This window comes from Ananas comosus, linkage group 1 (genome assembly GCF_001540865.1).
Source record: "Ananas comosus cultivar F153 linkage group 1, ASM154086v1, whole genome shotgun sequence".
Lineage (NCBI taxonomy): Eukaryota > Viridiplantae > Streptophyta > Magnoliopsida > Poales > Bromeliaceae > Ananas > Ananas comosus.
Window position 1 is genome coordinate 19955517 of NC_033621.1, and position 27010 is coordinate 19982526.

Below are 27010 nucleotides of genomic sequence, written 5' to 3' on the forward strand. Positions count from 1 at the left end.
CCTTGCTGAGCTTGCGAAAATTACTTGGACGAATTGAGACAACGAATATATGCTTAGTGGGATGATGAAAATCTAGCTTTAGTCCCTACACAATGTATTGCAAAGGATTTAGAGTACTGCCGATGATGTTTGAGATGATTGTCAGCATCGAGTGCCTTGCCAGATGACGAATTAAGTGACTCCTTGGGAGCGAGTGAACATTGGTCGGTTCTTACTATTGAATTGCTACCTTGGATTATGGTTAGAAATCTGTCTGCCAAGCAAGATTAAACGATGATGACGTGCATAACGGCAACAGGTCGAAGTGGGTACCCAACCTTAGACTTAGGATGAATTGCACCAGTTTGCATCTCGAGATGAAAACTTGATCTGATTTGAAGGATCATCAATGAATATAAGCAGATGAATGGATTCGCATCACCTCCTCTTGGAGTGGATGATCAGATGAGCACACCGATGGAGCTTTGCACACTAGATAGTAAATGAATTATAGCCACCCCCCCTTACGTCTTGCTTGGATCAGTACTATTGAATCTACCCTTGAGGGTATTTGGATTAAATCGCATATTCTAGAGGAATTAAAAGCAAGCAAGGCTTTACCTCAGACTTGACGAGAAAGTGAGGATTGAATTCAGCTTTTGGAAACACTTGTTGATGAGAACCGACTGAAGGAACTGTGGTCAACACGGATAAAGTGACCTTCGTGGAAGTTGACTGAGTTATGCCAAAGTCCTGCACACCTGGATCTTGATGTTTTGCCGCAGAGCAAATCCGACATGTTTGAGACCTTATGTGGTCCTGACTGTACCGAGGAGTTTCTTCCATCCTCCTCTGGATGGTTTAGATGTGTAACCCAGCAGTTCAGGACTCAAAACTCCTTTAGAGGGGAGGATTTAAAACGACCGTTGCAAATTGAGAGTTTCGAGTTCGAGGCTGTGTGCTAGTATCCAGATTTCTGTGGTTCTGAACAGTTTCCGGGCCTATGGCTCGCATCACGAGAAGTAGTTTAAAGCCGAGCACACGAAAACCCGAAAAAATACGGATTCTTTGGTTTAGCTCTCGTGTTTCCTTCAGAGGGCTTGTACGCGTACGGGATGAATGCAGTACGCGTAAGCAGCCATCGACTTTGGCCGCTCTCAGCCAACGCCGAGCTCGGCTGGCGTTTTCGCAGAGGGTACGCGTTACGCGTGCCCGTGTACCGTACGCAGGTAATTCGACATTTGAACTGCAGGTTTTGCAACAAGTGGCTTCTCATAAGTTCCCACGCCCCACGGTTGCTTCGTCCCTGAGGCTGGGTAACAGGGAGAGCAAGTAAGGAGCTCTCTTTCCCCTCTTTGCTTCCTTTGATTTATGTGGGTTTTGATGATAAACTCTCCTTTTGCTCTCTTATTTTGCTTTGTGGCTTTTCAATCCATGGGAAAGCTGGCTTCGGCGTTTGGAGCGTTGTGGAGGTAGAGTCAACCCTAGCTGATTCTAGGGTGGGTTGAGCTTTCTCTGAGTTGTTTGCTATACTAAGTCCCCTTTTATCAGATGTTGTATACAAACCCTAGAAATGGATATAGGGTTTGTTTTGGGGAATTTTGATTAAAGCCTTTGAGCCCAGATCTATAAAATCTTTTCTAGAGTTTGTGTTTGAAGGATCTAGCTCAGTTGGAGCTTGGAAGGATTTTCTTCTCTTAAAGGGAGATTTAGCCCTTTTGCCTCTGAGGTTAATGTTAAAACACTATGTATTTTCGAACCGTGTACCTTCGCTCAGTACTTTAAGGTATTTGAAGACTCCTGGACAACATCCGTTCGATCAAAACTAGGACCTCCGAGCGGTTCGTGGGTTTGGCCTAGCCACATAATAAAAATCTATTGTTGATGAAATTTTAAGTAGTAAAAGAATAAAGAGCATGCATATTCAGTTCGATGCATTATTTGTGAATTAGAAGCTTAAAATACATTTATATACAATCAAATTACCTCTATATGGTAGAGAGTGTTACATGTTGGGCAGGGGCCTATGGTTAGCAATCTTATTGGATTAAGAATCCTGTTGCATATGTGTTTATGCACATAGATTTACACTCCCTTGACTAGAAAAGCATACGTGCCCATGGTTGGACATATCGAACCTAAAGTGACATAGGTAGAGTAACAAATGGCTAACTAATCGAATCAAGCGCATTAGCTTGGACATAAAGATGTACTTAGCAAGCTCAATCATAAAGCGCCGCATCATACTCATGATGATATGTAAATTTCGGCACTTTGCAATGTTATTATTATGAGAAATATCAATGGATAGTTGCATTGAAAGAACATATAGTGGCAATAGAGAACACGCTAGAGAGCATCTGTATTAATCTATATTATTGAAGAAATATAGTAACTGCATAATAAGACTTAGAAGGGAAATGTGCTTAGATATAGTCAATGTTAAAAATGCAAAAGAGCACAAACAATAGTGAATTCGAACTTCACCTGAAGATTGGACGAGTAAACTAAGGTCATTGACATTCGAAATTATGAACGTTAGAAACCTTCACCATTGAGACATAGCTAACTAACTTTGTTTGCTATGACGTACCAATTGTTAGAGACATGAGGATGGGTACTGTGAAGGTTTGACGCATGCATGCTTGCCATTTCGTGCTCATTCGCACATGCTGTACGGCCTCCACAAGCCTCACTCCGGGTTAGCGCTGCGCAAAGACATATGCTCGCTCCCGTGCGGTAATCGAAAGCCTACGGTCAGGTGGGACAGACACATTCCAAGCAGCAATGTTGGCACCACAGACTTAGCGGCACAAGCCGGACTTACACCCGTCGTAGACCGAAATGAGAATGAACCAACAATATAAACAACAATGATAATATCACTACTAGACAGGTCATAGAGTTGGATCCGTAACATGCTACGTGCATAGGTCGGAACATGAGATCATTAGGATATCTTGACGTATGCTGATGCATGTAGTGTAACTTGGTTGCCAGATATAACCATACTAGAATTATTGTTTTTGAGACATATGTACATACATTCATAGTATTACACGTTGCAATTCATAAGCCATCATTGTTAAGTATGGCATACTGTTCATGTAGAGTAGATGACTTCATGTTGACATCCTACATACTTATGGCAGAGTAGATAGTCGCATCTTATATGTTCATTTAACCCGCAGTAAATCTAATTAACTTTATCTGCCTCTTTGGCCTAATGGCAGTTGATGCAAGGTCATAATGCCCACTGGAACTATAAAATTATAATTCTCGATGCCCCCTTTATGTTCCTTCAGAGCTCTCCACTCGGAGGGCTCGGATCCTGCGAAAGGTTTCGCACTCGACTAGTACGATGGCGATATGGCGTTAGGGTCTAACCTCTCTTTTGTTTTCGCGTGGAAGTTGTGAATTTTGTACCCTGTTATATAGACCACCCTACTTTTGTATCTGCAGACTTTGATGTATATTCTTTATGTCTAGTGGTTTATGAGTTCCTTTCTCTTCTCTTCTATTTCCGCTTGTTGATAAAGAACTTAGCTGGCACTTGCTCGAATCGTTAGTTATGTTTATTATCTTTCATATCAACTTTGTTGATGACCCTATACTGTGCAGGCATACTGCGGGTCTTGGGCACGCACAGTCGGCCAGGCCCGAGGCTTACCGTGGTACATTACCATCAATGTACCGTACAAGACCATCCTTGTACGCCGTACATAGACCTGCGAAAAGCAAAACCGAGGCTTCGGTTTGCGAGTTCTCGCTCTATATCCGAACAAGCACAACCTTGTATCCGTACAAGCCCGCCAGACAGCCAATCCGAGAGCTGACCAAAATCCAAAATTTTTGGGTTTTGGGCCAAGCGCTTCGTACCAACCACACCCTCGGACAATTGTGCCATTAGTCGGAACCGGCAGTCAACCGACCTACCAGAAAATCTGAAAAAACTCATAACACAAGCCATACACTCGAACCTCGCAAATTGCAAAGGTCCAGTGCGTTACATTATGGCTACTGTGGGCAGTGCATATGTGTGTGTGGTGACCTCTGGACTGATTGTCCAAGGTCCGATAGCTTTTGCGGAAATCGAATAGTGATTTCAGTTGGTTTTTCGGCAAAATTCGCCGGCGAAATGCGATTTCGGTTCGTATTTCTTCTGACGTTGTTTGTTTGCACTGAGAGTTGTTGCTGAGCCTTGTCGGCTGGTCACCATTGTCATATCGTGGGTTCAGAGATGACGGGTGAGCGACGGTGGGTTCCGGTGTCGAAATAAACACTTCTGGGAACCCGGATCCGAACAATTATCCGACGATAATTGTTTGTGTGTGTGTTACCTTGTGTTTGCTGCCAAGACATCCAAATCGATGTGTTTTGTGGCAGCAGGTGACTCGTGGTGCGAGTCGGTGAGTTTCGGGACATTAGTAGGTCCCGACGGCGTCCCGGTGTGATTTTCGGGACTTCCGGCGAGTTACGATAATCGATTTTGGGGAAACCGATTTCGGAGATTTGTGTGGGGTTTGTGAGTCATTTATTTTGGGTTTGTGGGTTGGATACTAACCCGGTGGATCTTCGTAGGTTCGGTTGACTTGTGCGCACCCAGTTTTCCTACGTAATAAGTAACAGGTAGGTGCTTCGAGCTGGTAGTCGGTGAGATCGTTTCACCTTCCTCTGTTCTTCTATTTCAGCATTGTAGTCTCTACATGTTAGTTGTTTGGTTATCGTTCGTTTATCTATACCCTTATTGATTGCATGTTGTTAGTTGTTGACAGACATGTAGAGCAGGCTTGCATATATATTGTATTTCTGTGGACCTTGGGTCCAGGCAACACATCGACTCCTTTGTCGTGTGTTTCGATCTGGTTGATCGTGGTTCGGCGTTGTATGCCCTTGTATCTGGCTTCGGCCAAGGCACCAGCTTCAGCCGGCTTTCGTATTGAGCATATCAGCATTACTTAGTCACAGCACTTGGGGGTATTCATGACACCAGGTCGGTTTGGCTACCGACCGGAGGTGTACTTATCCGGATAGGTCATCCAGTGGGCGGATAAATCAGGTCGATGCAGATTTGTGACAGGCAACACTTGAGGTCTGCGGACCAATATAGCAGGCACCATATTGGGTACAGTTTTGATTGGTTACCTTGAGGCATACTCGGCATTATTTTCTATACAGTAGTATTCTTTATTACTTGCTTCTTATCATATCTGCTATAGCTACTGCAATTCTCTTTTGTATCATAGCACTTGTACTTTGTTTACCTACCCCCTTTAGTTTTCGGTGATTACGGCTTGCCTTCATGGCTCTGTCGTACTCACTGGAAAACCTTGATTGCGGTTTCTCACCCCCCCATTTTCCCAGGTGGTTCGAGCAAGGAGTTGACATTTGGTGCGACAGGAGGACGTTCTAGCTAGACTGTAGTAGCGACCGTCACCCGGATTACTTTTATTTTCGCTTCTAGTAAATTAAATAAACAAATGGTCCGGTTAGATGATTACTATTGATGTTTGAATATTTGTGAACTGTTTGAGTTGGTTTTCCTGTTATGCACGCAAACAAAATTTGTTGATCGTGTGGCTTTGGACTTACATATTTATACATCATGATTTTCTACCCCTTGAGGTAGTCGGTTTTCAAAATAGAGTTTTTGAGTGGGAAACAGTTTTAAAAAGATTTTCGAATGATTTTTATCAATGATTGGATAGAGTTTAAAAATAAAGCTTTCGGATACGGAGCACTTTTAAATAGAATGATTATTGTACTGTGTATCGCATCATCCAGCACCTAAGGAGTGTTTAGAGACATGCATCATCTCTAAGGATCGTTAGCTGTATGTAAATGCATCGCATATATTGGTTGTTGATTGGTGAATGTAAATTGTGGTTGAGATCCTGATGTAGCTGTTGGTACGCCGTGCAAGTACAAAGAAGGCTCTGTCCAAGTGGACAGAGGAACTTTGTACTTGTGGCGGGTCTGTACGTCACTTGGGCCAGGAAAAAAAAAAGTACGTTTTCCGCAACTCTGATTTCAAAATTGGTATTCATTGATAAAAGGCTTTTAAAATCGGCCCCGGGGCATGACAATAGGTACTTGCGCACACTCAAATCATATGTTCGTAATAAGGCTCGTCCAGAAGGATCCATAGCATAAGGAATAATTGCACAAGAATGTGTAACTTTTTGTTCCAAATACCTGCATGATGTTGAAACACAATTGAATCGCATCGGAAGAAACTATGAGGGTGATCTAACACAAAAAAGCTCCAGCTTAGCAATTTTTTTCCAATGTGGTCTCCCTTTATGTAATTCCAAAATTGAGCAATTAGCTATCTCGGATTGGAACCGGGCAACTATGTGTGTTCTCAAAAATTGTGCAAAAGTTTCACCTTATGTTAGGTAAGGATTTCTATAAACGGTTCTAGACATTACTGGTTTTAACTTTTATATTTTTTTAATATCATCTTAATAATTTAATGCATAGGGAACATATTGAAGAGGTTCAAAGCAAGTACGATAGTGATGTAGAGCTGCGGCACGAAGAACAATTTTTTGGTTGGTTTCAAGCTAAAATAGCGGAGATGTTTGATAACCAAGATAAAACAGTGTCACAAGAGCTATTACACCTTGCTCGAGGTCCAGATAAACGAGTGAATAAGTATACTGGATATTTAATTAATGGATTCAGATTTCACACAAAGGAGCATGAAAAATTTTTGAAAACACAAAATAGTGGGGTGTTTGTTCGGGGAGATGATGGCCTAACCAACAAGAAATACTATGGGTTAATTTTAGATATCATTGAACTCTAATACCAAGGATAAAAAAAAAATGCTTTATTTAAATGTCATTGGTGGGATGTGTACAATTGTGGCCGGGGATATAAGGAGGATGAAAATGGGTTTTTCTTAGTTAATGTCGATCGTGAATTGGCCACTAATACAACTGATCCATATATCTTGGCATCACAAGCTCAACAAGTATATTATGCCAAAGACATAAGAGATCCTAAATGGTTAGTTGTTGTCAAGACACAACCTCGAGACCTTTATGATGTGCCTACAATAGAAAGAAGTGCAAATGATCAAGAAGAGTCAACATCAACACCAATTCAAGAAAATGAGAACATAGATGATTTCTATAGAATTGATGGTGATAAAGATCACGATGATTTATGTAATTTTGAGTTGGCTAGAGCTGATGTAGAAGAGATTATATTTGATGTAAGTGAGCTCAATATCAATGTAGAAACAAACGAAGAGGACCTCTTAAATTATAATGATGATGACAATGATTCCTTTGCGAATAAAACTTGAGACACCTTGCTCTCAGGTAATAATTTATCATTTGTTTGTCTCTTATATTTTTATGTGTATTTGTTGCTAATACTTGATTTGCTTGCTTTGAATTCATAATATTTGTTTATTTAAATAATTAATTATCTATTGTTGATAGGCAATGGTGGGAGAAAGCAAGAACTCCATAGTACAAGTTAAAAAGTCTAATAGAGCCTCTACTTCATCACAAAGAACTGTGGAGTGTCGATCTCAAAAACCATGGCTTAGATCACAATCTCAAAAATCAGAACCTACTCCACCTCTCAGTGAAGATCCACATGCATCCACTCATCTTCCTTCAACTATAACTGATCGGCCGTCATCTCCAACTATTGCTAATCCGGACACTAACACTACAGATTTTGTTAAAGAACTAAGTTTTATTATCAATTAAATACTTCCTTACCTTTTTCCACTAGCAAATGTCGAAAGAAATCCTGTGATGCATAGGAAAATCAATGCAAGGAAGAGATAGAGATAACAGTCATGTATTACGCTACAAAGACCATATATAAGTCACATCAGATCGGCATACGAATTGAGCGCATAGGAGCTCTCTCCTTGCGACTGCACTACAGCTTCACTTGCAGCTAGCAGCAGCAACTGTTGTTGCCAGCCAACTGCAGGTCTGCTGTTGGTGCAGCTAGCAGCTAGTAGCTATTGCTGCCTGCCTGCAAATGCAACCAGCAGCAGCAGCTTCTGCTGCTCGTGCAACCAGCAGCAGCTACAGCTGTGACTGCTGCTGTTAAGGGCTACAGCGGCAATAGAGATCTATAATTAGCATACGCTGTAATCAAACAGCAATAATTTTTTTCATGTTAAAATCTATAAAAAAAACAACAATATTTCTATTTAGCACAAACTACATAAGTACATTACTCTTCATTATCTTCTATCCACCGTGCTCTACATTATTTTGCAGCCAAGAAGAAAGGAAGGGGACCTACTACAAATCCAAATGCGAAAAAGAGAAAAGAGGGAAAGAAAGGCAAAGTGGAAATTTCAAAACGCTTGGGTCGAGCTGTGGGCGGTGAAGAGCTGACGGAATTTATTATAGAAATGGGAGTCATGTTGCGACAATATGCACCACTTAATGTTAACAAATGGGCTGAAGTACCTATGCATTATAAGGATAAGATGTGGGATGATTTAATGGTATGATATTCATTTTAAAATTTTTTAACCATTAAATATACTTCTTGTTGGCTCGTTTAATGATATTATATGAATGCTTTGATTAGTTGTATGTATTTACTGTTTCTTAGAAAGAATACGATGGGATTGCTGGTTTTAGAAAGGAAGTGATGTATAATTTCAATCTATGTATAGAGATTGAAGACATCGCAAGCATCTACATTATAAACAATTTCTGACAGATAAAGAAAGGCTTCAAAATTATCCAGATGATATTACAAAATCATATTGGGCATCTTTAGTTGAATACTTTGGTTCTGAACCATATAAGGTTATTAATTTATTATACATGTTATTAGCTTGCAAAAATTATTTTTACATGCAAATATGACCCTGCTTAATTTTTTGTAGAGAATGTCGACGTGAAATAAAGCAAATCGAGCAAAACAATAAACCAACTCAATCTGTGGAAGAAAATCATTTGCTAGTGTCCTATATGATATGGTGATTTTGTCAATTAATTTAATTTATGGATATCTTTTTATATTATATTAATTTTATGACATCAAGGTTTTAATTTTAAATTGATAGAGGGATCCAGAAACGGAGGTTGATCCTGATTTAACTGAATACTGGAAAGCTACATATCAGCGAAGAACTGATAATACTTGGTGTTCTGATAAGGCTCAAAATGCTATGGTATAGCAACATTCTTTTGTAGCACAACTCTACTACATTTTCTATATATACATGTATTAGACTTGTGAAATCTTAAAAAGAGAAATTCAATTTTAATTATATATTTTGTTTTATATGCTTAGACTTGTGAAGACGAGCATTTTTCTTCTAAATACAAATATGTTTCATATTACTTTTGTATCTCATTGAATGCAGCAACAATTTGAGCATGTAAGAAAATCACAAGAAGAGTTAGGTGATCCTCCATTATCAACGGAAGAACATTTAACAAAGGCTTTTGGTGCACACTCGGGATATCTTTGTGGTTTAGGATGTGGACCTAAGCCATTAAGTAGTAAGAATTTGAAACCTAAAGCATCAGAAGAGGCTATTGAGAGACAAATAGAAGAATTGAAGAATGAGCTGAAGCAATCAAGAGAGGAGAATGAAGAGAGAGAAGCATGCCTACTAAAGGAGAAAGATGAGAGAGATGAGAGGTTTAAAAAAGAAATTGAAGAGATTGAAGCATGCATTAAGGCACAGTTTAAAGATAAATTTAATGAACAATTAAAGCTAATTGTTCAATTATATGGAGCGCCAACCACAACATCCCCTTCTTTGTAACATATCGAAACCGCGATAGCGATTATCGAACTTTAGCCAAATTGGTTAAAGTGCCGAGAGAAATGGATAGACAAACTCCAGTTGACATTATAACAGTGTTGGAAGGGTCAAAGTTGAGTCCCGAGGGTGTTAAGCAAGTTTTAGCATTGCTCGGCACGATTTAAAGTGAAATATGCGAAAGAAATAGTTGGACAAGTTCCATTTAGCATTCCAACAAGGTTGGAAGGGCTAAAAATGGATTTAAGAGGTGCTAGAAAGGTTTTAGCATCAGTCGGCATGAAATAGAATCGAAAACAGTACAAAACCAACTTTATGGGCAAAGTGTACCGGTACAACCATCGAGTTATCACCGGTACAGCCCTGCAGCCCGAGAAGAGTAAGCTCTCGAGTTTGAGAAGAAAACTGAAAGTGTACCGGTGCACTTTGAAAATGTACCGCTACAAATGCTACGAAATCGAGAGAGTTGCTCTCGGGTTTGGCCTCTGCGCAGAGTTGTACCGGTACAAAATCCCGTGTACTGGTACACCTTGGTCTGGCAGCACATTTGAGGTCTGTTGCAAATAGCAATTGTTGGGGGGCTTTGTTGCAATTGTGACATACTAGAAATGAACCCAAACCCCTCCCCTTCACAGTCAACACCCATTTCACCCTCGTCCTCATATTTCCCTCTTTCTCTCTCTAGAACACTTGCCCTAGAGTAAGGATTGAAGGAGTAGAAGTTCGAGAAGGTGGATTTGGTGGTCTTGGTGGCTCTAGAAGCTCTCCTTCAAGAAGAACTTGGGGATAGCTTGTGGCAAAGGTGAGTTCATGCAAGATTACTTCTAGGGTTTGGTTTTAAACCCAAGTTTTAGAGTTTTAAACTTCTTAGAAGCTCTAAAAGCATATTTGTCACGCCCCGGGACCGGCGGAGGCCCTCCCGGTGGCGTGCCCAGACCCGCCATATGTCTACACATATAAGACGTCTAGAATAGAAGCGAAAGTAAAACCAAGAAATATAGCAAAAGAAAAAAACTACAACTAATGATATCTGAGCAGTATGATTCTATCATCTACAACAAGGTAAAAGGACAATACTGAAGCAATAAAAATGAAACACAAAGTTATACAACGTCTGTCCAAAAGGTACACAAAAGGGTAGTCTCTAGTACACTGGTACAGCTCTCAGCCTCTCCAAAATAAAATACATCGAGAGGTAGACCACCTAGAACTCGTCACTCGCTGAAGAGCTAGCTCGAAGTAATGCCCTTCCCAAGGTCCCTAGCCTCTCCCGGCGTGGAAGGCTCTGAAAGAAAACATAAAACAGAGGGCGTGAGAACTATAATTTATAGTTCCCAGTGGGCAATTACTGACCTCAGCTCAATGCACCAATAGGCCCCAAAAGAAAAGGGTAAGCCAAAAAGAGCAATAGAATGGAATAAATTGCATTTGTAAAAGCATAATTAAAATGCTAAACAACTACACTGCGATTAAACATGATGTTAATACAATGCACCTTTACTTTATCATAACTATTATGTCTCTACAGGCCACAAGTAAATATCACGGTTTACTTAATGAAGTTATGAAGATCATACTTTATCATGGCAACAATGTATATATGAATACAATAAGCAATATCTCCTAGCATGCTACATGTATGTATGTATACTCAAATGTCCAAAACTATGCTAGAAGCAAGTCCAAGTAATCCAACTACTACTCTCTATCTAGTAGTGATTATAACACACTCGACGCCGTGTCGATTTTCATTTCCAATTAAGGACCTACCCAAGGTAGTCCAGCTTGTGCCGCCTAAGTGCCTGTGGTAGCCAAACATCCCTACTCTTGGAATGTGTCTGTCCCACTCGACCCCGTAGACTTCTCAATACCGCACGAGCGAACATAAGTCGCGTAGGCTAACTCCGGAGTGCCGGCTTGTAGGGAGCGACCCTCACAAGCATGTGCGAATGAGTACAAATGGCAAGGAAGCGTAGTCAAAGGCTCAAGTATCCAACCTTCATGTCTCAAACATGGCAATAGCTACTAGTAACCTAACGGTCTAGCTCTAGGTCACAATGTGATAACCCAACACTCACTTGCTTAGTGTCTCTTTATGACACTTAAGCACCACCACTAATCAAGCCCAAATTATGTTCTAAGTTCCCATTTAAGACATTAACATCAATACTCACTATGGTCGGAGCCCAATGCCTCTTTATGACATTGGCCCAAATTCTCAATAGTCTAAGTCCCTATAGTCTAAGTCCCCAAGCCTCTCTAGACTTCCAAAGTCTCTAATACCATAATTGGGCATAAAGATTAAATACATGAAAATAATATTCATTTTCATAATAGGAATCATGGTTCCAAGTCCCAACTAGAATGCTATGTCCCACATGCATGCACCCTACCACATAGAGGTCCAAAAATTTACTATACATAACATATGCATGTTAAGCATTCTAAAATTCATAATAAATATATCTAACATGATTATGCATGCTTTTTCATTTACTCAAAACATCACAAATAAGATTTTCTCATTGTGTGACAAGGTCAAACCCACCAAACCGTCGCGTAGTCCCTCGATTCGCCGAACGGAGTTGTCCACTAGTCTCAAAATACCCTAAAAGTATTGAGCGAAGAGATACACGGGCATTACGATCAACTATAAGATCAAATATTAACCAACATAGCAAAAGGGCTAAAACTCACCTAAAGGGTAGAAAATCTCCCCCAAGCTCCTAAAGAGAGTTAGAATCCTTCCAATCCAACCCAAAGGAAGATTCTAATCCAAATAATTTAGCTTCAAAAGCCCTAGATGCAAAATGCCCAAAATAAGCCCTAAAATCTCATTCTAGGGTTTCATCTCAAAACCACCAATAAAAATTCAATCTAGAGGGAGAGAACAAGTAGATTACCTCTTAGAAGCTTCAATCTAGGCTCTAAATCCTCTAACCTCAGAGATCTTCCCTTAACAAGGCTCCAAATCCAAACTTCAAGCTTCAACAATAGTGGAATTGCACCAAAAGAGAAAAAGAGAGAGAGATTAAACCCTTAATCCAAGCTAAAAATGAGATCAAAACCAAAGGAGAAGCATGGAGGAGCTCCCCTTACCTTCTCTCAGCACTGGCAGGCTCAAAGAGCAGCCCTAGGGGCGTGGGTGCTGTTATAGAGATGCCACAATCGCAAAAAACCCCCTGCAGTTCAAACTGCTCAAAATCAGCCACCTTATACCAGTACACGGGCCCTTGTACCGGTACAAGCCCTGCGAAAAGTCTCAACCCGAGGCTCGGATTGGGGGGTTCAGCGGCTCTGTACCGGTATAAGCCCGATGGCTGTACCGGTACAACCATCAACCTTGTATCGGTACAACCACCAACCTTGTACCGGTACAAGACCTCCAGACAGCTACCCGAGAGTTGGCCAAATCCCCTTTTTTTTCGGGTTTTGGTGCAAGACTTTAAACCATAATTCTTGGGATACGAGCCATAGGTCGGAACACTGTCAACGACCCACCAGAAAGTCTAGAAGGACTCAGAACACAGCTCGAACACTCGAACCTCGTAATTTGCAAAGGTCCAGTGTGTTACATTCACCCCTCCTAAAAGGAGTTTCGTCCGCGAAACTCAAAAAGTAAAGATACCTCAAGCCTCCATCTGAAAAAGATGGGGATAGCGCTCCCGCAACGCGCTCTCCAACTCCCAAGTGGCCTTGCGCTCGTCGTGATTGCTCCAAAGCACCTTCACGTAGGGAATTTTTCGGTTCCGTAATCTTTTCACCTCGCAAGCCAAAATCCTCGAAGGTTGCTCCTCAAAGCTCAAGTCCTCCCTCAGCTCCAAAGGCGTAGCGTCCAAAACATGAGTCGGGTCGTGGATGTACTTCCGAAGGACCGATACATGGAATACATTATGTACACCCGATAGGTTCGGTGGTAGAGCAAGTCTATACGCTACCGGGCCTACACGCTCCAAAACCTCATACGGTCCAATGTATCGGGGGCTCAACTTACCCCGGATTCCAAATCTTCTAATTTCTTTGGTCGGCGAGAATTTCAAGAACACATGGTCTCCAATCTGAAACTCCAAATCTCGTCGACGCCGGTCAGCGTAACTCCTCTGCCTACTCTGGGCTGTCAACAGTCGCTCCCTAGCAATGCGAACCTTGTCCTCTGCTTTCCGGAGCACATCTGGGCCTAAAGCCAATCTCTCGCCAACTTCACTCCAATGAAGTGGCGATCTACACTTCCGACCATAGAGTGCCTCGAACGGTGTCATCTTGATGCTTACTTGATAACTGTTGTTATAAGCAAACTCTGCCATCGGTAGATGCTGCGACCATCCTCCCTTGAAATCAATCACGCAGGCTCAAAGCATGTCCTCGAAAGTCTGTATAGTATGCTCCGACTGCCCAGCACGCTGGGGGTGGAAGGCAGTGCTGAAGTTCAAGCGCGTACTCAGAGCATCCTGTAAGCTTCTCCAAAAGTGGGATACAAAACGGGGATCTCGATCTGATACTATAGAAGTAGGTATTCCGTGCAATCGCAAAATCTCATCCAAATAAATCTGTGTGAGTCTCTCACAAGTCCAAGTAGTGTGGATAGGTATGAAATGGGCCGATTTCGTCAACCTATCCACGATCACCCAAATAGCGTCATGCCCGGCCAATGAGCGAGGCAATTCCATCACGAAATCCATGGTGATCTTTTCCCACTTCCACACTAGAATCGGTAGGCTCTGAAGTTTTTCCGCGGGAACTCGGTGTTCAGCTTTCACCTGTTGGCAAGTTAAGCATCTGGCAACAAACTCACCAACATCCTTCTTCATCCCGGGCCACCAATAAAGCAACTTCAAGTCCTTGTACATCTTGGTCCCTCCCGGATGTATAGCATACGGTGCTCGGTGCGCTTCTTGAAGAATATCCTCTTTAATGCCTAAGTCCGCCGGTACACAAAGTCGTCCACGGAACCGCATCAATCCATCACCGTCTAAAGTGAAGTCACCGGTGCAACCATCAACCATCTTAGCTCGAATTTATGTAATTCCACATCGGAGACTTGCTTTTCTTTAATCCTTTCTATAAGTGTAGGTTGCACCATCAAAGTCATCAGTCTCAAAGGTGTATCAGGAGCCACCACCTCCAACTCCAACTGCTTCAACTGTTCGATCAACGGCGGTTGAGTAACCACAAGCATCGCTAAGTTTTCCGTCGATTTCCTACTTACCACGTTAGCCTTGCCTGGGTGGTAAAAAATAGTCAAGTCATAATCCTTGAGTAGCTCCAATCATCTGCGATGCCTCAAGTTCAACTCCTTCTGAGTGAATAGATATTTTAAGCTCTTGTGATCCGTGTATACTTCACACCGCTCGCCATAAAGATAGTGGCGCCATAGCTTCAATGCGAACACTACGGTCGCCAACTCCAAATCATGCGTCGGATAGTTCTTTTCATATTCCTTCAGTTGGCGAAAAGCATACGCGATCACCTTGTCGTCCTGCATCAAAACACATCCCAATCTATTAAAAGAAGTATCGCCATAAATCACATACCCTGCTCCAGTAACTGGCAAGGTTAGGATCGGGGTAGTAGTCAGTCTCTGCTTCAACTCTTGGAAGCTCCTTTCACACGCATCATTCCAGATAAACTTGGTGCCTTTATGCGTGAGCCTCGTGAGGGGAGTAGACAACTTTGCAAATCCCTCAACAAACCGTCGGTAGTAGCCGGCCAAACCAATGAAGCTCCGTATCTCGGTCACACTCGTCGGCCTCGGCCAATCCTTGATAGCTTTAATTTTTCTTGGATCCACAGCTATCCCTGATCCTGAAATCAAATGGCCCAAAAACGCCACCTCTCTAAGCCAAAACTCACACTTTTTCAACTTGGCATAGAGCTTCTTTTCCCAAAGCACTTGGAGTACAAGTCTCAAGTGTTCCTCGTGATCCGCATCACTTCGGGAATAGACCAAAATGTCGTCGATGACCACCACGACAAACCTGTCTAAATAAGGCTTGAAAACACGGTTCATTAGATCCATAAAAGCTGCCGGGGCATTAGTAAGCCCAAACGGCATAACAGTAAACTCATAATGTCCATACCGTGTTCTAAAAGCCGTCTTTGACACATCCTCAAGCTTGATCTTTAGTTGGTGATATCCCGACTGCAGGTCGATCTTGGAATACACACTGGATCCCTGTAGCTGATCAAATAGATCGTCGATCCTCGGCAATGGATACTTATTCTTAATCGTGACTTTATTAAGTTCACGATAGTCCACGCACAAGCGAAGTGATCCATCCTTCTTCTTAACAAACAAGACCGGTGCTCCCCAAGGTGACACACTCGGTCGCACAAAACCTTTGTCCAGAAGATCCTGCAACTGTGCCTTCAGCTCCTTCAATTCCGCTGGTGCCATCCTATAGGGTGCCTTTGAGATTGGAGTAGTCCCGGGAACGAGATCTACTACAAACTCAATCTCCCTATCAGGTGGCATGCCTGGAAGCTCCGCTGGAAACACATCTCCAAACTCCCGCACTACGGGGATATCCTCAATCCTAGGGGCGTCATCCACACCCCGCAACACAACAGTAGCCAAGTAGGCTACGCAGCCTCTACTAATCAACTGCCTAGCTCGAGAGGAGCTAATCGTCATCGCAAACAGCGAACTCTGGCATCCTCGGTACACAACCTCCGCCTGCCCCGGCTCTCTAAATGTCACCGTTCGATCCTTGCAATCGATAGTGGCGTAGTACTTAGTCAACCAATCCATGCCCAACACAACATCAAACTCCCCGAGTTTATGCAAAGCTAGCAAGTCCACGGGCATGATCCAATCTCCAACCCGAACAGGGCAACTGGGGCAAAACTCCCGAATGTCCAAAGAATGATCGGGTACAACAACTCGTCCCGGATGCAACAAGGATACAAGTGGGATGCCATGCAACTCGGCAAACAGCCGGTCTATGAATGAATGCGATGCACCGGTATCAAACAAAGCTCTAACTCGAATACCATGAAGTAAAATGATACCTGCGACCACATTCTCGGCTGCCGCCGCCTCCTCAGTCTGGGCCGCGTACATGCGCCCGCTCGGGGCCTGTCGTGACCCCTCCGCCTGCCGTAGAACTGGCGGCCGCCCGGCCTGGTGATGCGCAGAAGATGTCCCCTGACTGGGACCTGGCGATGCTGGTGCAGATGCCGAAGATGGCGCTGGCAATGGACTCCTCGGGCAGTCCGACTGAAAGTGGCCCTCCTAGCTACACAAAAAGCACCTGCCCCGGCTGCGTGAACACTACCGCGGGTAATGAGGACCGCCACAGATCACGCAGCGGGGAGCCTGGCGACGATCGGGTCCTCCTCGCTGAGTAGACGAGCCATGTCCCCGCGACTGGCTCCGGCTCCTGGGGTGCCTCGGCGGCCTCCGTGAGTGCGTCTGACTCGCACCCTCAGCCGCGAGCCTCATTCCCTTCCCCTTCTCCGAGCTCTCGCGACGCTCCTGAAGATCTGCCGCTCTAGCCTCTACAATCAACGCTCGATTCACAACCTCCCGATAGGTCTGGAGGTTGGAAGACTGCACCAACCGGAAGATAGAAGGCCGTAATCCACGCTAAAAAATGCGGGCCTTGTCCTCGTCATCCCTCACAACAAACGGTACATAGTGAAGAACTCCCTCTCGTACTCGGCCACAGACCGCTCGTCCTGGCGCAAGCCGTGCAAATCCTGCTCCATCTTTCTCTTGACACTGGTCGGGAAGTAGTACACAGTAAAGAAACTAAGTTCGTTTGGAATGATACGTGTGAGTAAAGTTTCTTGGAATTGAAGGAACGGTTGACAATCGCTACAATTTTGGCATTACCCATTCTAGAAGATGGATATGTGATATATAGTAATGCTTTCCTTAGTAGGTTGGGTTGTGTCTTGATGCAAGACGGAGAGGTAATTGCATACAACTCTCGTCAATTGAAAGATTATAAAAAGAACTATCCCACCTACGATTTGGAGTTGGCAGTTGTAGTTTTTATCTTAAAGTTATGGCGGCACTATTTATGTGGTGAGCGTTGCGAGGTATATACTGGTTTAGAGAGAAACTCACATAACTGTAACTCGATGAGATTGCGCGACTTCACAAGAGTGCCTATCTCTATTATATTGGATCGAGATCTTAAATTTGTATCTCACTTTTAGAAGAGCCTTCGTGAAGCACTTGGCACACAATTGGATTTTACACCGTTTTCCACCCTCAAAGTGACGGGCAATCGAAACGCACCATTCAAATTTTGGAGGACATGTTTCAGACATGTGTTTTGGATTTTCAAAGTACACGACACCAACACCTATCTATGGCGGAGTTTGTTTATAATAATAGTTATTAAGCAAGTATCAAGATGGCCTTATTTGAAGATTGATCCAAATATAGTAATTTTATATAAACTGTAATCCAACATTATGTTACTGTATTGAACCAAACAAGATAATATAGTTTCAGTAGTAATTTGATTCAGAAATATCTAGTATGTTGAAATAACATGTAATACTATAATGCGAACCAAACACATTCGAAGATAAAGTCATTTTGAAAAGGACATTGATGATATTTTTAAGTTTAGAGGGTATTTATAAAATTATGGTATCTTAGAGGAATATTAATAAAATTATTTCAAAAAAATGAAAAAAACTATAATCATTGAAACAAAAACAACAATATTGTTGATATTTCAACTGTCAGAATCAATGCATGGATTTGAAGTTTGACATTTGAACACTCTAGAAGAAGGGACAAAACCATTATGTATACTGACTTTCTTAGTCCCAATATATTTTTGGTCAAACAATAAGATATATAAAATTTATTGTAATTATTGACTTGAATAATGAGGCGTGTTATACTTTAATTCTTAAATTTTAATTACTTGTAATTTTTGACTCGGATTAATTACAAGGTTTGTGATATTTTAGTTTTTGAACGTTTTGAATTATACTAATATTCTACTTGAATATACAAGAAAATTAAGTTGCTACATTAGGTACATTATTTTGATATTATTAATTCATACGTACTTCCTCGAAAAAAATAAGTTGTAGAACTTGATTGCAGCAATTTAAAAATTTCGAGAACTAAAGTACAAATGCTTTACAGTTCAAACCAAAATTTACTGCTAATTAAAGTTCGAAAGTAAAATATCACGTGTTTTATAGATTGAACTATAAATTATAATAAATTAAAGTTCGCGTACTAAAATATTGTGCGCATCATAATTTGAGGACCAAAAGTGTAGTTTATCTATTAAATTATTACAAGCTTGATAGGTCCGAGTGCCGTAATGATGCTATCTAAAAAATAAAATATTTTATTTGTAAGGGTACAGAAAAGCTACCCAAAGTCGTTATCAACAGAAATTTCTATGTTCTTAAATTTTGACAATTTTAATTAACGACTCATTTTTTCTATTTTTTCTTATGGCATGGCATTGGAATTTATTTTTTCCTTTTTTCTTATTTTTATAACATCTCTCCCTACTACGCGAGCTGCATGCATGTCTTACTAACTGGACTATCATATATAGAAGTGTCTTTTTTTTAAAAATTTTAAGTTATACATCAAAATAACGTTTTCTGCATCTCTTAATTATTAATTATACATACAGCCCATAAATTGATCGAGTCCCCAGAAACTTCAAATCACGTTGGTTGAACTTTCATTGAAACACAAAAAATATGGGGGTGTTTGACCCTGCTTTAGAAAAGTTATTCTGAGCATAAAAGTGATTATGAGCTCAGTGAAGTGCTTGGTAATAAGTGCTTAAAAATCTGACTCTGCTTTTTAGAATCAGAGATCTTATTTTGAAGGACCCAGAATTAGAAATATAAAATGTTTCTTTTGAAAATTTGATTCAGATTTTGGATTCAAACTGAAAATTTTTATTTTAATTTTAGATTCAAAGTAAAAATTTAAATTTAATTCTAATATTAAATTTTAAATTTAATTTTGAATTTTTAAATTTCAACTTTTCAAAGTTAAAATTTAGATTTTAGATTTTAAATTTTAAATTTTAAATTTTCAAATTTTAAATTTATTTTTAAATTAAAATATTAATTTTTAAAATTTTCTCAAATTTTAAATTTATTTCAAATTAAAATTTAAAATTTAAAATATTTTAAAATGAAATTTAGTTAAAATATTAATATATGTAAACATCAAAAGAATTTTACCAAACAGTTTTACAAAGTTTACTTTAGAAAAATCACTTTTATCTAAATTCAACCAAACGCTCTACAGCTTTTAATCAAATTTATTTATCCAAACCAACATTAGTTATGCATATTCAATTTAAAAGCTGTAGAGCGTTTGGTTGAATTTAGATAAAAGTGATTTTTCTAAAGTAAACTTTGTAAAACTGTTTGGTAAAATTCTTTTGATGTTTACATATATTAATATTTTAACTAAATTTCATTTTAAAATATTTTAAATTTTAAATTTTAATTTGAAATAAATTTAAAATTTGAGAAAATTTTAAAAATTAATATTTTAATTTAAAAATAAATTTAAAATTTGAAAATTTAAAATTTAAAATTTAAAATCTAAAATCTAAATTTTAACTTTGAAAAGTTGAAATTTAAAAATTCAAAATTAAATTTAAAATTTAATATTAGAATTAAATTTAAATTTTTACTTTGAATCTAAAATTAAAATAAAAATTTTCAGTTTGAATCCAAAATCTGAATCAAATTTTCAAAAGAAACATTTTATATTTCTAATTCTGGGTCCTTCAAAATAAGATCTCTGATTCTAAAAAGCAGAGTCAGATTTTTAAGCACTTATTACCAAGCACTTCACTGAGCTCATAATCACTTTTATGCTCAGAATAACTTTTCTAAAGCAGGGTCAAACACCCCCANTATAATTTTAGATCCCATTCAAAAATTAAAAAAATAAATTTAAAAATTAAATTTTAATCAGTTTCGGTGCTATTTACTATATAGTTTAAAATTTTTATAATTTATATAAATTTTTCGCTATTTTTGTACCTGTTGACCCACTCCTCCCTCTCTTTTTTTTTCCTTTCCTCTTCTAATATTTTTTTCCCTTTTCCCTCTCTTTTCTGATCTTTTTTGTTTTGTTTCGTATAATTTTAGATCCCATTCAAAAATTAAAAAATTAAATTTAAAAATTAAATTTTAATCTGTTTCGGTGCTATTTACTATATAGTTTAAAATTTTTAAAATTTATATAAATTTTTCGCTGCGTAGCGCGGGCCTTCACTAGTAATTATAACTACAATATAATTAAAAACACATGCAGATGGACAGAGAGTAATTCTAGTTATATTTAATAATCTACTCGACAGTATGTATGTCACGTTCTGGATATGTCTACCTAAAACCAAATTTCACAACCCGAACCAACCCTTAATCTGAGTCAAATCCGAATTTCAGATTTGAATCCTATGCAACTCTCTCTCAATCTATCTCACCCTTGTGTTCGCAGGCTTACTAATAAACTCTCCTACTTGTGCGCTACAATTAATTGTGCCGTAACAGGTCAACTATTACAGTTAATATTTACAAGAATATTTTGCCTTTGTAAAAAAATAGTTTTTCTTCAGAAAACTTCAGAAAATTTAATTTAGAGATCACGTGGATTGGCATAAATGTCAGCATAAATTTATTATAGAAAAAACTAAAATACAGAAAACTCTGTGTAAATATTCATTTTTGTACTTCAGCTCTATGTCTTTTAAGAATCTCTATGGTTGGGTTAGTGATATTAAATTCACTTATTAGCCTATTTGGTTTTATTTTGGATTTGGTTCAACAACTTATGTAATGGGCTAGTTAGTAATTGGTTTGGGCTTTAGTTGAACCCCATTTGGTATTTTGGGCCAAGTGATGTTAAGAGAGTTTCTCTTTGGGTTTAGAAAAAGAGAGTTCTTATTGTTTGTTCTCTAGATTTTTTCTTTTCTTGTAATAGAGAAGAGAGGTGTAGAGAGGGTTGGAGAAGGAGCTCTCTTGTTCTTCTTGCTTGATTCAAAAGCTTCCAAGGTAGATTGGAGGAATTCAAAGAGATATTCCGAAGCGGGATTCGCGGAATCGAAAGGTGCTTCAAAGAAGGTGTAGCAAGAAGGGATTTCCATTGGAGATTGTAAGCCCATTGTAATAGAGTGGTAATCTCTAACCAAATCTTGTAATCCCCTCATTTGATAGTAGATTTGATCTCTCCGTGCCCGTGGATGTAGCCCAGTTTGGGTGAACCACGTAAATCTTGTGTTGTTGTTGTGGTTGTGCTTGGATTTTTCTCTTTTAACTTCATTTACTCCAATCTTGCATATCTTGGTTGTAGATAATTTAGATACATCACATTTGTTTACTAGTGTGATTAGTATCTTGATAGTGAGGGTTCCGTCATTAGCTCACTACAATTGGTATCAGCGCTTCAAGGTTGAGTGCAAGGTGTTCGATAAATTATCTCAATGGCAACAAATTAATTGGAAGTAGACAAATTTGATGGAAAGAGAAACTTTGAACTTTGGAAGTTAAAAGTTCATAATTTATTAGTACAACATGGGCAATACAAGGCTCTACTTGGGAGAGATAAGAAACCGGAGTGGATGACCGATGATGAATGGGAGGAGATGAACATGAAAGCTTTAGCCACCATTCGCATGTGCTTGGCAGATGAATTTATTTTCAATATAATTGGAGAGAAAACGGCTTTTGGATTATGGGCAAAGTTAGAGAGCTTGTACCAAAACAAGTCAATTACCAACTGGATTTTCTTGAAGAGACGGTTGTACTCTTTGAGAATGAAAGAAGGCACCAAGGTCTCCGAGCACTTGAATGTATTCAACAACATTATTTGTGAGCTTGAGAGTATCGGAGAGAAGATAAAGGATGAAGATAAGGCCATCACTTTGTTTTGCACATTGCCGGATTCCTATGAGACTTTGATTACAAGTTTAAGTTGCACTAAAGAGGATTCTCTTGACTTGGACACCGTTTGTAGTGCATTGTTGGCCGATGAACTTCCAAAGAATGTAACTTTGGGGAGTTCGGAGGGTGAAACGGAAGCACTTGTAGTAAGAGGTCGTTATAAAGAACGTGAAAATATGTCAAGAAATTTTTCAAGAAGCAAGTCAAAGAATAGATCAAAGTCTAGAAATCGGAATGACAAAAGGCTTTGTTGGTTTTGTGGCAAATCCGGACATATGAAGAAAGATTGTCTAAAAAGAAAAAGTTCCAATGGCGGAAGGGACAATGGTGAATCAAGTAGTAGTAAACAAAACTCGGAATCGAACAATGAAGCACGTCAAGTTGAAGAAACAACATCGGGTGTTATTGATGATGAGGTCTTGATGGCGGGTTCTAGTTCGGTGTTTAATCAAAATTGGATTCTTGATAGTGGCGCTACTCATCATATGTGCCCACATCGTTCATGGTTCATTACCTATGAGGAATGCAATGGTGGTACGATTTCGATGGGAAACAACTCAACTAGTAGAACGGTGGGAGTTGGTTCGGTGCACTCGAGAATATATAATGGAATGGTCCGGGTACTTAAAAATGTGCGACATGTTCCGAATTTGAAGAAAAGTTTGATCTCTCTCTCCGAATTGGACAACAAAGACTACAAATTTACAGGGCAAGGTGAAGTTATAAAAGTCTCCAAAGGTGAGTTGGTTGTCATGAAAGGCATTCGGGTTGGAAACTTGTACAAGCTATTGGGGAGTACAATGACGGATGAAACTTATGCGGCGACGGAAAATGATGACCTTCCTCTCCGACTATGGCATAGAAGGTTGGGTCATATGAGTAAGAAGGGTATGAAGGTTTTAGTAGAGAAGAAACTTATACCGGATATTACTTTTAGTGACTCGGAATTTTGTGAGCATTGTGTTTAGGGAAAACATCATAAGCAGAGCTTCAAAGCCGGGAATCATACAAGTAAAGATATTATTGACTACATTTGTACGGATGTGTGGAGTTCTCCTACTACTTCATATGGTGGTGCCAATTATTATATATCATTTATTGATGACTTTGAGGATCAAAATGGCAACCTAAGAGGGGGGGTGAATTAGGTTTCTAAAATAAAAGTCCAAATAATCAAGCAAATTAAAAACTGATGCAAATGCAAACTCGAAAAGCACACGATCAATTTGTTTCGAGGTTCGGCACTTTGCCTACGTCCCCGCCAACTTCTCAACACTCGAGAATGTTGGATCTCCACTAGATGATGCTTTTGCGGGCAAGCACCAAGCCTTCACATCAACTCCTTCTTCTTTCAAGCTTCAAGAATTTGCTTTTTTCTCTTTTTACAAGATTAAATCTCACTACAAGTTTCACTCAAGTTTAGAGAGAGAAATGAGAGCTAAGAGTATTAAGATCACTGAAGTTTTTAAGCTCAAAATGAACTATCAAAATTGCTACTAAGAGAGGCCTCAATATCATCTATTTATAGCCTCGGGCAGCCTCTGTTGGTTGCACTTTCGGGCGCCCTAAAACTGTTTCCGGGCGCCCAGAAGTTCGTGCACGCCAGCTGCCTGTCGGACCACGTGCGCCGCTTTTCTTGACTTTGTATGTTTGGGCCGTCAAAAATTTGTGGGCGCCCAGATCTCGAGGAACAGCTTTTCTGACACGCGCAGCTTTTCTTGACTTCGTAAGTTCTGGGCCGTCAAAAGTTGTGGGTGCACAGAACACGAGGAACCGCTTTTCTGACACGCGCCGCTTCCTCTGGATTTGGGCCATCAGAAATTGTGGGCGCCCAGATCTCGAGGGACAACTTTTCTGACATGCGCCGTTTTTCTGGATTCGAGCCGTCAAAAGTTGTGGGCGCCCAGAACTCGTGCTGACTTTCTTGCCAGACAGCCCAGATTGCGTGCGCCGCTGCTTCCATAAAATCTGGGCGCCCAGATTTTGCGCCGCCTGTTGTCGCAACCTGTCAAGTCAAATAGTCTTGGTGTTTCTGGATCACCCGAACAGCAAACAGGCAGGATCCAAAAGGTCTCAAAAGATTCGGATCCACTTTAGGGCGCCCAGAACAGGGTCCAGAAATTGCAACTTTACAGAACACAGAATTTGAGCAATTTTTGAATATTTAAAAGTCCTTTTCACCTAATCATAAATTTAGAAATTTGTTTAAGTGATCTATAAGGTGATAAGATGAATAGTTTAAACTTAGCTCAAAGTTTCTCACTCTAATCATAAAGCATAATATTAATCAAATTAAGAATGGAGAGAGTGAGTTTGTCTATTTGACAAAAGAAGCAAACACAGCTTCAAGTGGTGAAGCTTGGTGCTAGAATATTGCCCATCTTGAATCCTTTTTGAAGATAGAGAGATCTAAAACACAAGACTCAAGATAAAAGATTAGTCCAATAATCGTGATTATTTGTTATCATCAAAATCTAATAGACGATTAGGGCCACTAGGCCAACAATCTCCCCCTTTTTGATGATGACAAATAATGTGATATAATATCCAAATGAGTAGAGAGTAAAAGAGTAGAATACTCCCCCTAAATATATGCATATATTTAACAAGCATAAAACACAATCATAGGCATAGCATATATCACAATAAAAGAAGTAAGCAATCATGTAGGCAAATGTCAAAATATAAACGAGATTCACATAGCCTAACATAATAAAACATAAGCAGCATAATAAACCATAACCATAGCATAGTATATCACATAGCAAGTTCTCCCCCTTTGTCATCACAAAAAAAAGCATAAAAGTGGTAAAAAAATAAGCTAATCATCATCATCATCGTTATCCTCTTCATCGTCCTCATGATTTGTAGGCGAAACTGGTGGAGGCATAGTGGAGGAGGATGGTCGATCAGTGTGGGGTCCATACGCGGCATAAAAGGCACTCGAAGGTCCAAAGAGGGAGTCCATGTATGCCTTAATGCCGGAAACGTCTGTCTGGAGAGCATGCATATGGTCTTCCATCCTATCAAGTCGATCAAAAACCTGGTTTTGAAAATCCATAGGTGGAGGAACATAGGGTGGAGGCACAGCAGGGGGTGGCTCAAATGGTGGAGGAGATGCTCGTGGCGGCGGCTCAACCGGTGGAGAAGGTGCTCGAGGGGGCGGCTCATAAGGCATAGGATCATCCTCGGCGTCGTCAATGTCATCACCATGCTCGCTAGGCGAATCAATCACATGTTTCCTTACCCAAATGCCATGACGATTTTTCTTGAAGCCGAGAGTGGAGAAAGTGGCTGTAGAAATGGCAGTGGGGTACTTCATCGGCCTTACGTCAGAAAGATCAAATGACATGAACTCGAGAACAGCGGTGAGCAAAGAGCCATATGGAAGTGAGCGCGAGGGATGAGAAATGGCGACGGCCATGTGGCGAATGATGATATACCCCAAATTTACCCGGATCCCCGCAAATAGATGATGAAGTAGAAAAAGATCCATTTTTTGAACAGCGGTGTGGTGACCGTCGCGAGGAAGAACTACTTTAGTTAGTAAAAAGTGGGCGAGGCGGTGAGGAAAGGAAAGATGAGAGCAATCTTCTCGTGAAGTAGATTCTTCACAAAGAAAATGATTGCGGAGTTGCGCCTCAGAAAATGCAGGAAAGTTCCAAGTGTTGGTTTGATAATAGCAAACCCCGTCATTAGGAATGTTCAAAACAGTGTGAAGAAGGATAGGAGTGATGGCAAAAACACGTCCCCGGAAGTGGGAAGTAATAGTAGTATATTCGGAATTAAAAGTGGCATTTGCATAAAAAGTCCTAATTAGATCCGGATAAAATGGTCGCGAATTTTGAACAAAGAAATCCCATCCAACTTGTGTGAGTTTATCCAAAAGTTCATAGCAATCAAAATTGAGATGATGAATATTACGGCAAGGTTGAACGGGACGACCTAAAAGATATTTATCTTGAGCCTCTCTAGATACAAAGTTAAAAGCATCAAAATCTTCATTTTGATCATATCTATGTGAGGGAGATCCTCTTCTAGATGCATTTTTAGTTCTAGGCATTTTTTTTTTTTTTTTTTTTTTTTATGTAAAAATCTGAAAGCTAGGGTTAAAAAAAAAGGAAATCAAAATACAAGATCTAGGATGCAATGGTAAAGATCATGGTAGAGGAAAAGATTATGATGCACAAAATACAAAAATAGATAAATGAGGAACACAGTTGGGGTTAACAGTAAAAAAAAATTAATGCTAAAGATGAACAAAATGCAATATCTAAGATGCTAAGATGTAAATCTAGGTAGAGGATGAGATTATGGTGCAAGAAGTACAAGAGATCTGCAAAAAAAAAAAATTAA